We start from the raw sequence: 13,104 nt of genomic DNA on the forward strand, positions 1-13,104 counted from the left end.
ATATCTGTGTTGCAGAGGCAGAATCTGTTCCATGCACCCAAAGAGATAGGTCAGAGACGTTCGCATCATCTGAAACTGACCAATCCATGACATTCCACGCATCGTACACGCCTTCCGTGTAGATCAAATATTCCGCATCATGACACCATTGACTTTGATACATTGTTGTTGTGAGCAAACAGAATCTGTTTGCACGCGATTTGTACACGTAGTAAAAACAAGTCTGTGTCCATGACAGACAATAAAGTGTTTGTGGAGGAGAACGTTCACTTCCATATTTTATGAACAAATAAAGAAGACTGTAAACGTTACATTTTTAGTGTGGGAATTCAAGATTTTTTATTTATAATAAGGTTATGCAGATATATGTGATAAACAACACACAAGAGAGTGAGTAATAAAAGTAGTATTTCCAGGGATTCCCCTTTGACTTTGTGTCTATTATACCCTGTTCCCTGGAACAAGTGGGGTCTTCTCTCTTTTCTCGAGCATGACAGACAATAGCCAATGCGTGCTCCCGGCTTGGTCCGTAATTGTACGACGTGTCTTTTGAATACTCACCCGCGTCCATCTCCATGACAATGAATAGACAATGCTTGCGCCCACCTTGGTCTGTAAGTGTACTACGCATCTTTTAAATACTCACCCACGTCTGTCTCCATGACAGTCAAAAGCCAATGCGTGCGCCCAGCTTGGTCCGTAGTGTACGACGCGTCTTTTGAATACTCAGGCAATAGCCAATGCATGCGCCTGGCTTGTCCGTAAGTGTACGATGCGTCTTTAGAAAACTCACTCTCATCTGTCACCATTACAGAAAAGAGCCAAATGATGCCACCCACGATCTTTTGGCAGAGACTCAGGTGCTTTACAACAAATCATATTTCACGCTTCATAACAAGTGTGTGTACATGGCTTCACATTTCATATTGTAGGGAGCACATTGTGGCACACACTCCCTGGATGTGCCATGTTCCATTGGGACAAAAAGCATTGTGTGTGATGCACATCACTACTGTGGGTGATAACTTTGCAGATCACCACCCGAGGCCTGTACACAGTTCCAGGTGCCCATTGTGTGATCACATGTTACATACACTCTGAATTACAGCTGAAATGGACTGTGTGTAAGAAAGTGTTCCTGAGCTGCCATTGTGAGGTTAATCCAGAGTATTTGGGTATTGTGCTACAGACACGTGTCTTTTGGTATTTGGTAGAAGTAAATCATTTCCAACATCCATTTGATTATGTCATGTGAGTTGCTATTGTGTCTGTGTGTCACAGACATCCATGTTTGCCATGCAAACTAATCTGGGAGCACTTCATGTGTGTTTCATGGGTGTGATGGTATGTGTTTATCAGACGTTACATGATGACAGTGTCCATGTGTCATTACTAGTTCCCTGTATGTGAAACGTACAAACACCTGTCATTTGGACAACACCAGTATCTTCACTAGTTCGAGAGGTGTGTCGTTGGTATGTGACATTTGTTCCGATGTACTGTTACAGACCCAATAAATTGTTCACAGCACAGCATTCAACTCTTTGAGTAATCATCTGGAGAATACATTTTAGGTGAGGGGCACATAGCTGGCATATGTGTCCATGCTCAACAGCACACACCTGACTTAATGGTGTCTTGCTATGATGTAGCATGTGATATTTAGCATGGTCATTGTCTCATATGTCGGGGAACTGAAAATCTTTCTTTGATAACCTATGTACTGCAGGAGACCAGCTTTCCACAGACCCTTCCTAGACCTTGCAACCATGGCTGAACATGACTGCATCCGAAGTTACCACTTCACCAGACTATTAATTGAGGACTTGGCGGAGCAGTTGGCCCCATATTTGCAACCTGGACGGCCATATCCATCAGCGCTGACCCCCAAGGTGAAGGTGATGTCAGCCCTACATTTCTTTGCCACAGGAACCTTCAGGTACACTGTGGCTTCTCTTGGTGGGATGTCCCAGACAATGTTTAGCTGTGTGCTTTGCGATGTTTTGGAGGCAATGTTGTATTTTCTGAACCGGTACATCCAATCCCCGACAATTTCCTGACATAAAGAGTGACTTTTGTGCACTGGGAAGGATGCCTCATGTCATTTTCTCCATAGATGGGACACATGGCTTTGGTACCACCACAAGCACATGAGCAGACATAGAGAAACAGAAAACATTTTCACTCCGTCATGCCCTGGTGGTATGTCTGCTGGACATGACAATATCACATGTCTTTGCACGTTTCCCCAGTTTGGCACACATTGCTTACATCATGAGGAATAGCAAGATCCCACAGGTGATGTCACAGCTGCTGAATCAGCGTGCCTGGCTTGTTGGTGTGTAATATTGCCTTGTGTGCTTCTTGTATCTTGGAATTTAACCCTCATTTCAGACCCATGATATGTTTGTTTGTTTGTATGTAGGTGACTCTGGATACCCCAACAGGGAAACTTCCTTTACAACACAACTTTTACAACGCACTACCATTACAACACAACTTTTACAACGCAAGTCATTACAACGAATTGTGTTGGAGGGCGCTCTAGGATAGGGAATAGTTTAATTACTATCCAACACCTTCCCTACTATCCATGGGGACTGGAGTTGGAATAGTAAATTAAACTATTCACTATCCAGCGCCCCCCAACGCAAGTCGTATTAACGACTTGCGTTGTAAATCCTGCGTCGTAATGGCATGCATTGTAAAAGCATGCGCTGTAGTGACATACATCCCCCTAACATGCCGTGGTTGCTGACACCACTCAGGAACCCTGTTACACCTGCGGGAATACGGTATAATGAGGCAAATGGATGGACCAGGCGAGTGACTGAACGGAAATATGGACTACTGCAAAGCAGATTTCGATGCCTGGACCGGACAGGAGGGTCCCTCCAATATGCACCAGAAAAGGTGTGCAAGATTATCATTGTGTGTTGCATGCTATACAACCTGGCAGTGAGGGAGGAGTTGCCTCTCATCCAAGATGATGACGACCAGCAGCCGCCAGCAGGGGAGGATCCTGCCCTGGATCATGTTGCCAGTGATGATGAGGGTGAGGGGGATGTTTGGACGGATGTATGACGTTACAACGCGATATATTACAACGCACTCCGTTACAACGCATTTTTTACAACGCAGGATCCATTACATCGCATGCCTTTACAACGCATGACATTACATAGCAGATGCTATTACAACGCATGCCATTACAATGTAAGTATAGGTAAGTATATTATTTTTTTTTAGATGTAAGTAATTTAAATTTATTAATTAAATAAATTAAATTTGTTTTTAAATAATTATTTAGTACATGTATTACTTTAAGTTTATTTTTAAAAGAACTTTTAATAATAAAGAACTATTTTATATAAATATTAAAATTATTAAAATTAATTTTTTTAATTAAAATAAAAGATTGTATTTTAAAACTAAACCCTAAAAAAAAACCTGTACCCCAAAACCCAAACCCAGCCCTGAACCCTAAAAATACCCCTGTACCCCAAAACCCAAACCCAGCCCTGAACCCTAAAAATACCCCTGTACCCCAAAACCCAAACCCAACCCTGAAACCTAAAAATACCCCGTACCCCAAAACCCAAACCCAGCCCTGAAATCTAAAAATACCCCTGTACCTCAAAACCCAAACCCAGCCCTCAAACCTAAAAATACCTCTGTACCCCAAAACACAAACCCAACCCTGAAACCTAAAAATACCCCTGTTACCCAAAACCCAAACCCAGCCCTGAAACCTAAAAACACCCCTGTACCCCAAAACCCAAACCCAGCCCTGAAATCTAAAAATACCCCTGTACCCCAAAACCCAAACTCAACCCTGAAACCTAAAAATACCCCTGTACCCCAAAACCCAAACCCAGCCCTGAAACCTAAAAATACCACTGTACCCCAAAACCCAAACCCAACCCTGAAACCTAAAAATACCCCTGTACCCCAAAACCCAAACCCAACCCTGAAACCTAAAAATACCCTTGTACCCCAAAACCCAAACCCAACCCTGAAACCTAAAAATACCCCTGTACCCCCAAACCCAACCCTGAAACCTAAAAATACCCCTGTACCCCAAAACCCAAACCCAACCCTGAAACCTAAAAATACCCCTGTACCCCAAAACCCAAAACCAACCCTGAAACCTAAAAATACCCCTGTACCCCAAAACTCAATCTTATATAAAAAACATAAATTAATATATTTATTTATTTTTAATATTAAGTAAAATATTAAATAATTTTAAATAAAATTATATACTTACCTATACTTACGTTGTAATGGCATGCGTTGTAATAGCATCTGCTATGTAATGTCATGCGTTGTAAAGGCATGCGATGTAATGGATCCAGCGCTGTAAAAGTTGCATTGTAATAGAAGTGCGTTGTAAAAGTTGCGATGTAACGGCTGTTTCCCGTTTGGACACAGTTCATCAACAACTTTTTTTCATGATTGTGAGTATACACTGATGAGCTGTCCATGTTTTTTTAATTGCCTTATATGTGTATGTAGTGCAAAGTTGATGCATACGTGTGGCTGCATGCTACTTGACGTGTTACTTGCAGTTATGTGTTGACATAATTCATGGTTATTTTCACGAATCTTGAGAATTGTGTATGGAATGTCTATTGGAAATGTATGCTGTTATTTTGTTATTTCAATACTGTTGTATGTCTGTCCTTAACATGGTCCTTTAGCTGTTGTCTGGTGACATGTGACCTCCAAAACACACAAACCTGTTACAGAGTGCAACTTTTCGTGGAAACCGGATGCAGTGCCACACACCCAAGTAGTGACATTTCTGACCCTCTTGGTTACTTTGTGCTCACTGTCACATGAGGTTACCTTGCATCTGTTGTGGAGTTCACATGTTGTGAATGTGTAAGGACCCTGTGCTCCACTTTGGGAGGTGCTTTGTCTGTATCTATACATCCGACATTCATTTGCATACTGTACTTGTGGCCTGATTGCCCTTGACTCTGAATGAGTGTTGCGTTTGTGCATTTCAGTTTATTTTCAGTTCTCAATAGTGGGTTGAATGAGTATGATGGCCATGGGAAAATTGTGTTGTGTTGACCTAGTAGTGTGTATCTCTCATATGTGTCACATCACCATAACTCACCAAACTGTGTTTACATTGCTGTAGTAGTTGTCTGACACAGTCTTTGTTTAGCAGGTTATCATCTCTATGTCACAAACCAAGTTTAATTCACAACAGAGGCAAGCATTGTGTGATTATGAATTTATTGATATGCATGTGTGAGAATAGTACACATACTTGAAAGTGCTGTACAGTGTGATCGAAATCCAAAGTTCACAGAGACGTTGGTAGTGTTGTTAGATGAAATTTCCCAAGTAAAGTCCACTGTCATTTGATTGATTGTTCCAACTTAGACCCTCTGTCACATGTGGGAGAGTTCAGTGACGGTCAACAAGGTGAACGGTTTTCACACAATGGAGAATTTCAGGAGCAGGTGGTCACTTCCTGGGGGGTATGCATGGCCATCTGCCTCTCACTTGTCCTTCTTCAGACGACCCCTCTTCTTTTTACGGGGACCCTCAGGTGCAGGCTTCTGTTGTGCCGGGGACGCTCAGGCACAGTCCTCATCCCTCCAGTGACAGTTGCAGATGTTGTGGCAACAGATATAGTGGGCACACAGGGAGGTGTGGTCATGCTGTCAGCAATCTGGTGGAGGCATGTGAGTATGTCCCTGTGCACCGCCGTGAGTTAAATTTTGTCCATTTCGGACTCCATTCGGGATATATGTGTCTCCACCCAGGACATGTGGGAGTCCAATCTGGCATGATGGACAGCCTGCTGTTGTTTATTGTCCCTCAGGATCCCCATTACCTGGCCAAAGTCCCAGGTGCATTCCTGGTACACATCTATGATGCGTTCCAACTGTGGATCATCTTGCAGTGCAGCCCTGTCTTCAGGCCGTGTCATCACCCTGCCCACCCTCCCACCAACCCTACCCACACAAACAGAACCTGCTGTTGCAGGCACAGACAACACCGGGCCTCCTTCTGTGTTGGCACTGGTGGTGTTGTCCCCCACTTCCAGAGTGCCCTGTGTAGCTATGCCATCAGTGTTATTTGACTTTGTCTGTCTGTTTTGGTAGAGGTCATCTGTGTGTTTGCAGATGTAGAAGGAGTGGTGGCAGGGGGTGCTGATGTTACAGATGCTGATGCTGCACGCTGACCCACACCAGAGGTGCAAGGTCATTCGTCGTCATCCAAGGAGGACTGAGAGACATTCACACCGGAGAGTCTGGGACTGGGATTCTTCTTGAGTTCCTGCAGTGTTCCCAGCAGCCCCTGTGGGTGGAAGAGACACACAATGTATGTTGTGGTTCAGCAAACATCAACAGATCACACACAAAACAGTTGCCATTGTACTACATGATGAGTATATGTACATTGCATTGTCCTCAATTGTCACAGACAGAGGTCTATGTTGGTTAAGCACATTGTCATGACAACCTGAAGCGTTTTGATGGGCATGTAGAGCTGTGTGCATGAACAGCTCATGTATTGATTCACTGTCTGTACGTGGCCATTGCTACTCAAGTGCAATCCCATGCCTGACACAGGTGTGTTGTCTTTGTCAACATTTGTGCTTTAACAATTACATAAGTGCACTTTCTCTTACGATGTGTTGCAAGTTTGTGGCATGTGTGCTGGCATTTGTGCATTTTTTTGTGTCTATACAACATGGTCACAGTCAGGTACATCTGAGATCTCTTGAGAGATTTTATTTTGTTGTATGTTCCTAGTTTACATCTCATAGCACACATGTGAAGGTGTTACTGTAGCAAATGATGTTGCTTCTGAGCTTTCTACTTGATAACGTCATTTATCTTGTCAATGTCCTCCATGAAAAGAGGAGTTAACAAAGGCAGTTCTCTTGTTTTTCCATGATCATGACAGTGAGGGCCAGAGGTTTGTGTGTTTGAGTTATACTGCTGTGAGTTGTATGGTCTCTGACCACCTCTCTGCATTCCAGTTGTCTGGAGCTTACTGGAGTTACCTGGTGTGCTAGTTGGCCCCATGGACCCTCAATATTCAATGGTAATTAATTCCCCAACTAACAACGTGCCAGGGGCGCATTTGCAGAGTGGTGTAGAAAGGGGGCGTGGCCTCCGGCGAGATGCCAGCTTTTTTTTAAATATGTTTTTTTAACAAGGTGGCCTTCTTTTAGACTTTTGGGGCCCTGGGCACCCCATCCCCCAGGGCCTGACCCCTTTTTCTAAAAAGAATTCGGCCCGGGGACCCAATCCCTCGGGCATGGGCAGACTTTTTAATTTTTTTAAATTATTTAATTATTTGGAGCGGCCTGCGTGGCCCCCCTCCTCAGGCCAATTATGGACCCGGGGGCCCCATCCACTGGGGCCGACCTTTCCGTGTTTTTTTAAATTAGAGGGAAGGGGGCTGCGTGCCTCCCCCTCATGGGCCACTTCTGGCCCTGGGGACCCCATCCCCCCAGGGCCTGGCCTCACAGTTGGAGACCGTGGGGGGTGCCCCAATGCCCCCACGGTTGTGCCGGCTCCACGCTTCCTGCGGGAGCCGGCATTGCTTTTGCACACAGGGAGCTGTTGCCATGCAGCTCCCCTCGTGCCAAAGCAATCTGCTTTGGTTTTTGGAAGCGAGAGCAATATCCCAGGGGATGGACACCCAGGGACATTGCAGGAGCCGGCCGTAGGGGGTGGCGGTCCCCAGGGCCATCGAGGGCTCCAGAAGGGGGCCGTGCACCCCCTCCCTTCTATTTACATTGCCCCGGGGAGGTGGTGGTCCCAGCGGCCGTAATGGACCCCCCAATTTACATAATCAATTCACCAGGAAGGTGGTGGTCCCCCGGGCAGCTTGAGCCCCCCACACTAATTATTTTCAAAGCCCCGGGGAGGTGCTGGCAGTCCCACGGGCTTGGGGGCCCACGAGGCCCCCCCACCCTAATCTTATGAAATCCCCGGGGACGATGCATTCCCCTGGGCTTGGGGGGCCCGCGAGGTCCCTCACCCTTATTTCATTATGACCCGGGGTGCGTGCCCCCACACATAAATGAAGCCCCGGGGAGGTGGCAGTCCCCTGGGCTGCGGGGGCCCCCACGGGCCACGCAACATAAATTAGCATGCCCCCGGCATCTGGCCCAACCGGGGGCTTAAATACAACGAAGTGCAGGAGCCCGTGCTTCGTTTTTAAAAAATATTTTATAGGCTAGAATTGCGCACCTAGTGTGAATTTGGCCAATTAAAAAAAAAAATCTGAATGCTTTTTGTGGCCCTGGGGGTCCTTGTGGGTCCCCCTCAGCAGGCCTAGGGGGTCACAGTGTTTGCACCCTGCCCCCTGCCCCCTGTCCCCTTTTTCTTCTTTTTCACCTTTTTTTAAACTCTTGTCTTGTGACACTGTTACCGAGTCTCAAGATGGCTGCCAACACTTCCTGGTTTGGAGTGTTAGCAGCCAATCAGAGTGAAGCTCATGCCAGGGAGGGTTCGCTAACCCTCCTCGGTGCTCAGATATCGAAAGATTTCTTTTTTTTATTTCTCAGGAACTACTGAATGGATTTACACCATTTAAAAAAAAAGGGCACTTTCTGAACCAAGAGCTACGTTTTTGCCAAATTTGGTGTAATTCCGGTCAGCAGTTCGGGTAGTAGCTTTGTCTAAATTTCCTATGGAAATTAACTTGGAGAAAACGCGTTTTGGGATGCCCCTTGTTCTCGGCCCCAGCTTGACGAATCATCCCGAAACCTTTAAGACAAGAGCCGACCGGAGCTCCCCATTAGTTTTGAAAATTTTGCGGATTCGTCAAACGGTGCCAAAGATATTGGCAAATCAAAAAACGCTTTTCCTATGGAAAATAGGTTCTAACTATAACTACCTACTGGCGACCACCAGTAGGTAATATATATTTATATATATACGTGCACACACACCACAGGCACACACACACAAATATGTACATTGGGGAACATGAATCTTAAAAATCCAGTTGCATTTTACATGTTGGTAGTTTAGGCAGAGACATTTCTCATGATAGCATGATTCTCAGTTAAGTGTCAAGGCCTGTTCGAGCCCAGCCCTCCGGGTTTGAAAGTGGTATCTTAGCCACCAGACCACATTATCTTATTCTGCTATGATTTTGCTTTTCCATAAGTAGCAGCACTTGCAACAAGTTTCAAACTTTAGCTTTGACCTCCATTTAACCAGAATTTACTCTAAATTGCACGGGCACTTTGAACATGTTTCCTTATACAACATCAAAAGACTTGACAGTTCTGGTGGTCCTTTCAGAACCTATGAAGAGATGGGACTTTGTATCTAGGGGGTTGTCTTTGTGTTTGGGGAGACACGTTGAAATCCTTTACTCTATTGACTGTGCTGTCATTCCAGGCAATTCATTCAACTTCCCAGTGCAATCAACAAAAACTGTGTAATGTCTGGTTCTCATGTCCAGTGTTCTAATGCCTGTGAGGAAAGTGGTGTATTATATGGTGTTGCTGTGAGAACTCACAATGTAATATACTTTTTTTTTAACTCTTTATTTTCCAATTTTGCAATGAAGGCATGGCAATAAAGATACAAAGCAGTCAGCTGTATCACAATTTGTAAAGGATTAATAAAACATATATCAAAACATACAAAAAGTACCAAAAATGGTAACAAAGAATAATATGCCGTGACCAAAAGAGAGAATACACATCTGAACATAATGACAGAAAATGCAATACACATAGCATTCAAATATGTGCCCTATAAGCAGGTCACCAGGGCAATGAAGAACTAGCCCACACCCTCTGGGGTAATTCCAGCCTGTACCTGCGAATCATGCATCGCCTGATGCCTGGAGATGTAATCCCTGTATGGACCCCAAATATCAACAGGCCTGGATGAGCGGGGAAGCAGGGTACTAAATTCTTCACAATTCACGTCACAAAAAGCAAGGCTTTGTATCCAATCGTGGAACGTGGGAGCTCGTCTACTGCCCCATAACAGTGCTATCTCTCGCTTGGCCAAGAGGAAACCCAGCGCAGCCAGCTGACGGACCTTTTTGGGGAAGTTTGCTACATATCCCAGAAGAGAGATCTCAGGGATTGGTAGGAGTTGCATGGATAATATGTCCCCCAAAGTGGATGAATGCTCAACCAATACTGGTGGATCTTAGGGCAAGTCCAGGTGAGGTGCGCAAAGTCAGCAAAGGGAGATAAACATTTCTGACTATGGTGGGGCCTGGAACTGTCAATTCTATGTGCGCGGGCTGGAGTGAAATACATCCGGCGAAGGAATTTAAAGTGGAGTAATTTATGTCTTATATTCAAGGAGATGTCCATTGTGGCCCTGCAGCAAAACTCCACTGGTCGTCAAGGATCAGGCCTCCCAAGTCCGCATCCCAAGCAGTCCGGGTTTGGAGTCGTCTAAGGGTGTAAGTGATCCACACATCCTGTAAAGCTTGGATATTAGATGTGTGCCGTCCGGGTTCTGAATCAATAGGGTGAGGGGAGGGGTTTCAACAGGAAAAGACTCGAATCCGGCACTCAGAGCCGAGCGCATCCGGGTCAGGATAAATGTGTCCATAAAAGAACGCTCACTGAAGCGAGAGCCTTCGGTCAGTGAAAATGCGTGTCCGTCAGGGAACAGGTCCCCAACTGCGTGTATATGAAATTTCTCCAAGGTGCCCTTGACCAGAGTTTCCCCGGTGATCGGAAGCAAAGAGGAATTAGGCAAGGGCAAAAGCAGGGGAATATAAGGAGTCAAGTCCCAAAAATCGGCGCAGTCTACTCCAAGCCCAGCACGTGGTAGAGACCGTCTGGACATCTCGGGGATCTCGAGGAAAACCAGAAGGGAGGAGTGTGAGAAGTTGTCGTGGAAGCACTAGATCGGCCTCCGGTTTCAAATATGGGATGCGTGAGTTTAGGTGGAACCAGGCGTATGCGTAGCAACACTGCGCGACTAAATAATATAAATAAAAATCTGGAACACCTAGTCCATCTCTGTCCGGCGGCAATGTCAGTGTCTTCCAACTGACCTGGTGTGCCTTGTCCCCCCCAAACCAGGCGCAGCAATATTGAGTGAAGCTGCAGAAAAAAGGTCTTGGTGAGGGGGATGAGAATATTGTTAAAATAATACAAAAAGCGGGGCAACACAATCATCTTAATAATGGCAATTCGACCTGCCATGGACAAAGGCAGATGGAGCCACCTCGTGACCTGCTACTCCAATGACCCAATATCGCTACCATAATTAAGGCGGAGGATGGAGTTGGTGTCCAGATGAATGTGGACCCCGAGATATTTTTACCGAGTCATCACACCATTCCAACGGAAATTCACACTGCCAGGGCGTGGTGCCAGTCGTAAGTGGTAAACTAACGTACTTATGCCAATTAATGTGGAGGTCGGAGAACTCACCAAAGCGAATGATTTCACGAATTAAGGGAGCTAAATTGTCTTGGGGCATACGAACATATAACACAATGTCATCCGCGTACATTGATAACAACAGGGGGCCCGTGCGGAATTGCAGACCGCGCTGCAAGTGGTTCTCCTGGAATTGCCTAGCTAAGGGATCCATGACCAAAATGATAAGAAGAGGGGGGAAAAGGGCAGCCCTGCCGTGTAACACGCCTTAAAGGGAACGGATCAGAAAGCATGCAGTTAAGGCGAAGTCGGGCCGTGGGCTTAGTGTATAATAAACAACCGTCGCGACAAAGCATTCCGGCATACCCATACGGCACATGAAGGACAGGAAAAAGGGCCATTCGAGAGAGTCGAACGCCTTTTCAGCATCGAGCAAGATCGCGGCCGCAGGGGTGGAGGGCTCGATTCGGTGCAATACTGTGAATAACGTCCGCAGATTAAGCGAGGTGGACCTGTGAGGAACGAAGCCCGACTGTACCAGAGATATGATGAATTCCATCAATAGTGATAGTCTGATGGCAATGATTTTGGCCAGGATTTTATAATCCAGATTCAAGAGGGATAGCGGTCTGTAAGAGCCACAGAGCATGGGGTCATTCCCAGGTTTGGGCAACAGAATAATCACCGCTTCCCGAAAGGTCGGGGGAGGATACCCACTTCCAGAGCCTCAGCAAAAACCTCCACTAGACGGGGCACTAAAATGTCTTTATATGCTTTATGAAAATCGGCAGATAAGCCGTCAATCCCGGGGGCAGAAGATGCTCGCAAGGAGTCCATAGCCTCGACGATACTATCGGGGGTGATGGGAGTCAAAAGGAAGTCTTGCATGTACTTTTCTAAAAAAAACAGGGCCACTTCGGATAAATAGGACTCCTGATTTCCAGAGTCTTCGGACAGGCAAGAGGTGTACAGGAATTTGTAATAGGAAATAAACAGATCGCAAACCTTGGGGGTGGACTGTAAAGGGGTGCCATCCTGCCCAGCCATGGAGACGATATCGGTGGGGCCTCGGGGGGGGTCGTAATGTATTTGCCAGGAGCCTACCCGGGCGCTCCCATTCACCGTACCGCCGCACCACACAATGCTTATTAAGGAACGATAGTTCCCTATCAGCGGCGTCTCTAAACTCCACGCACAGTTCCAGTCTATGCGTAGTCAAAGACTCAATGGGGGAGTCAAGCATCTCGCGATCAATAGCGGCAATATCTTTCTCAATGCGGCCAAGCGTAGAACGCAGATCCCGCAAGATGCCGGCGTGTTTTGAGATACAAACCCCTCTGATATAGGCTTTGAAGCCCTCCCACAAGACCGCCCATGTGTCAACAGAACCGGTGTTCAAGACCAAATATTCTTCGATCGCCTTGGGGATTTCTTCGTTAAAAACAGTCTAGCTGGGCACGGCCTGGAAATTGCCACTGTCTCTCAAAGCCACCCGACTGAGGAATAAGGAGCTGGAGGATCACCGGGAAGTGATCGGAGGGGTGCGGGGAAGAGTCAAGACAGTCCCCAACCAACCCACCACCCCAGGCGAAATGAGCCAATAGTCTATTCTTGTCCAAGTGTTGTGGAACCCTGAATAGTGAGTGAATGCAGGATGTTGAGCGTGGAGATGTAATTCCACGTCCACTAAGGAGTATTGAGCACAAATCTCCCTGAGTGCCCGTCTGGCGTGTGGTTTAGTGCCG

This window comes from Lissotriton helveticus, chromosome 2_1 (genome assembly GCF_964261635.1).
Source record: "Lissotriton helveticus chromosome 2_1, aLisHel1.1, whole genome shotgun sequence".
In the NCBI taxonomy this organism is placed as follows: domain Eukaryota; kingdom Metazoa; phylum Chordata; class Amphibia; order Caudata; family Salamandridae; genus Lissotriton; species Lissotriton helveticus.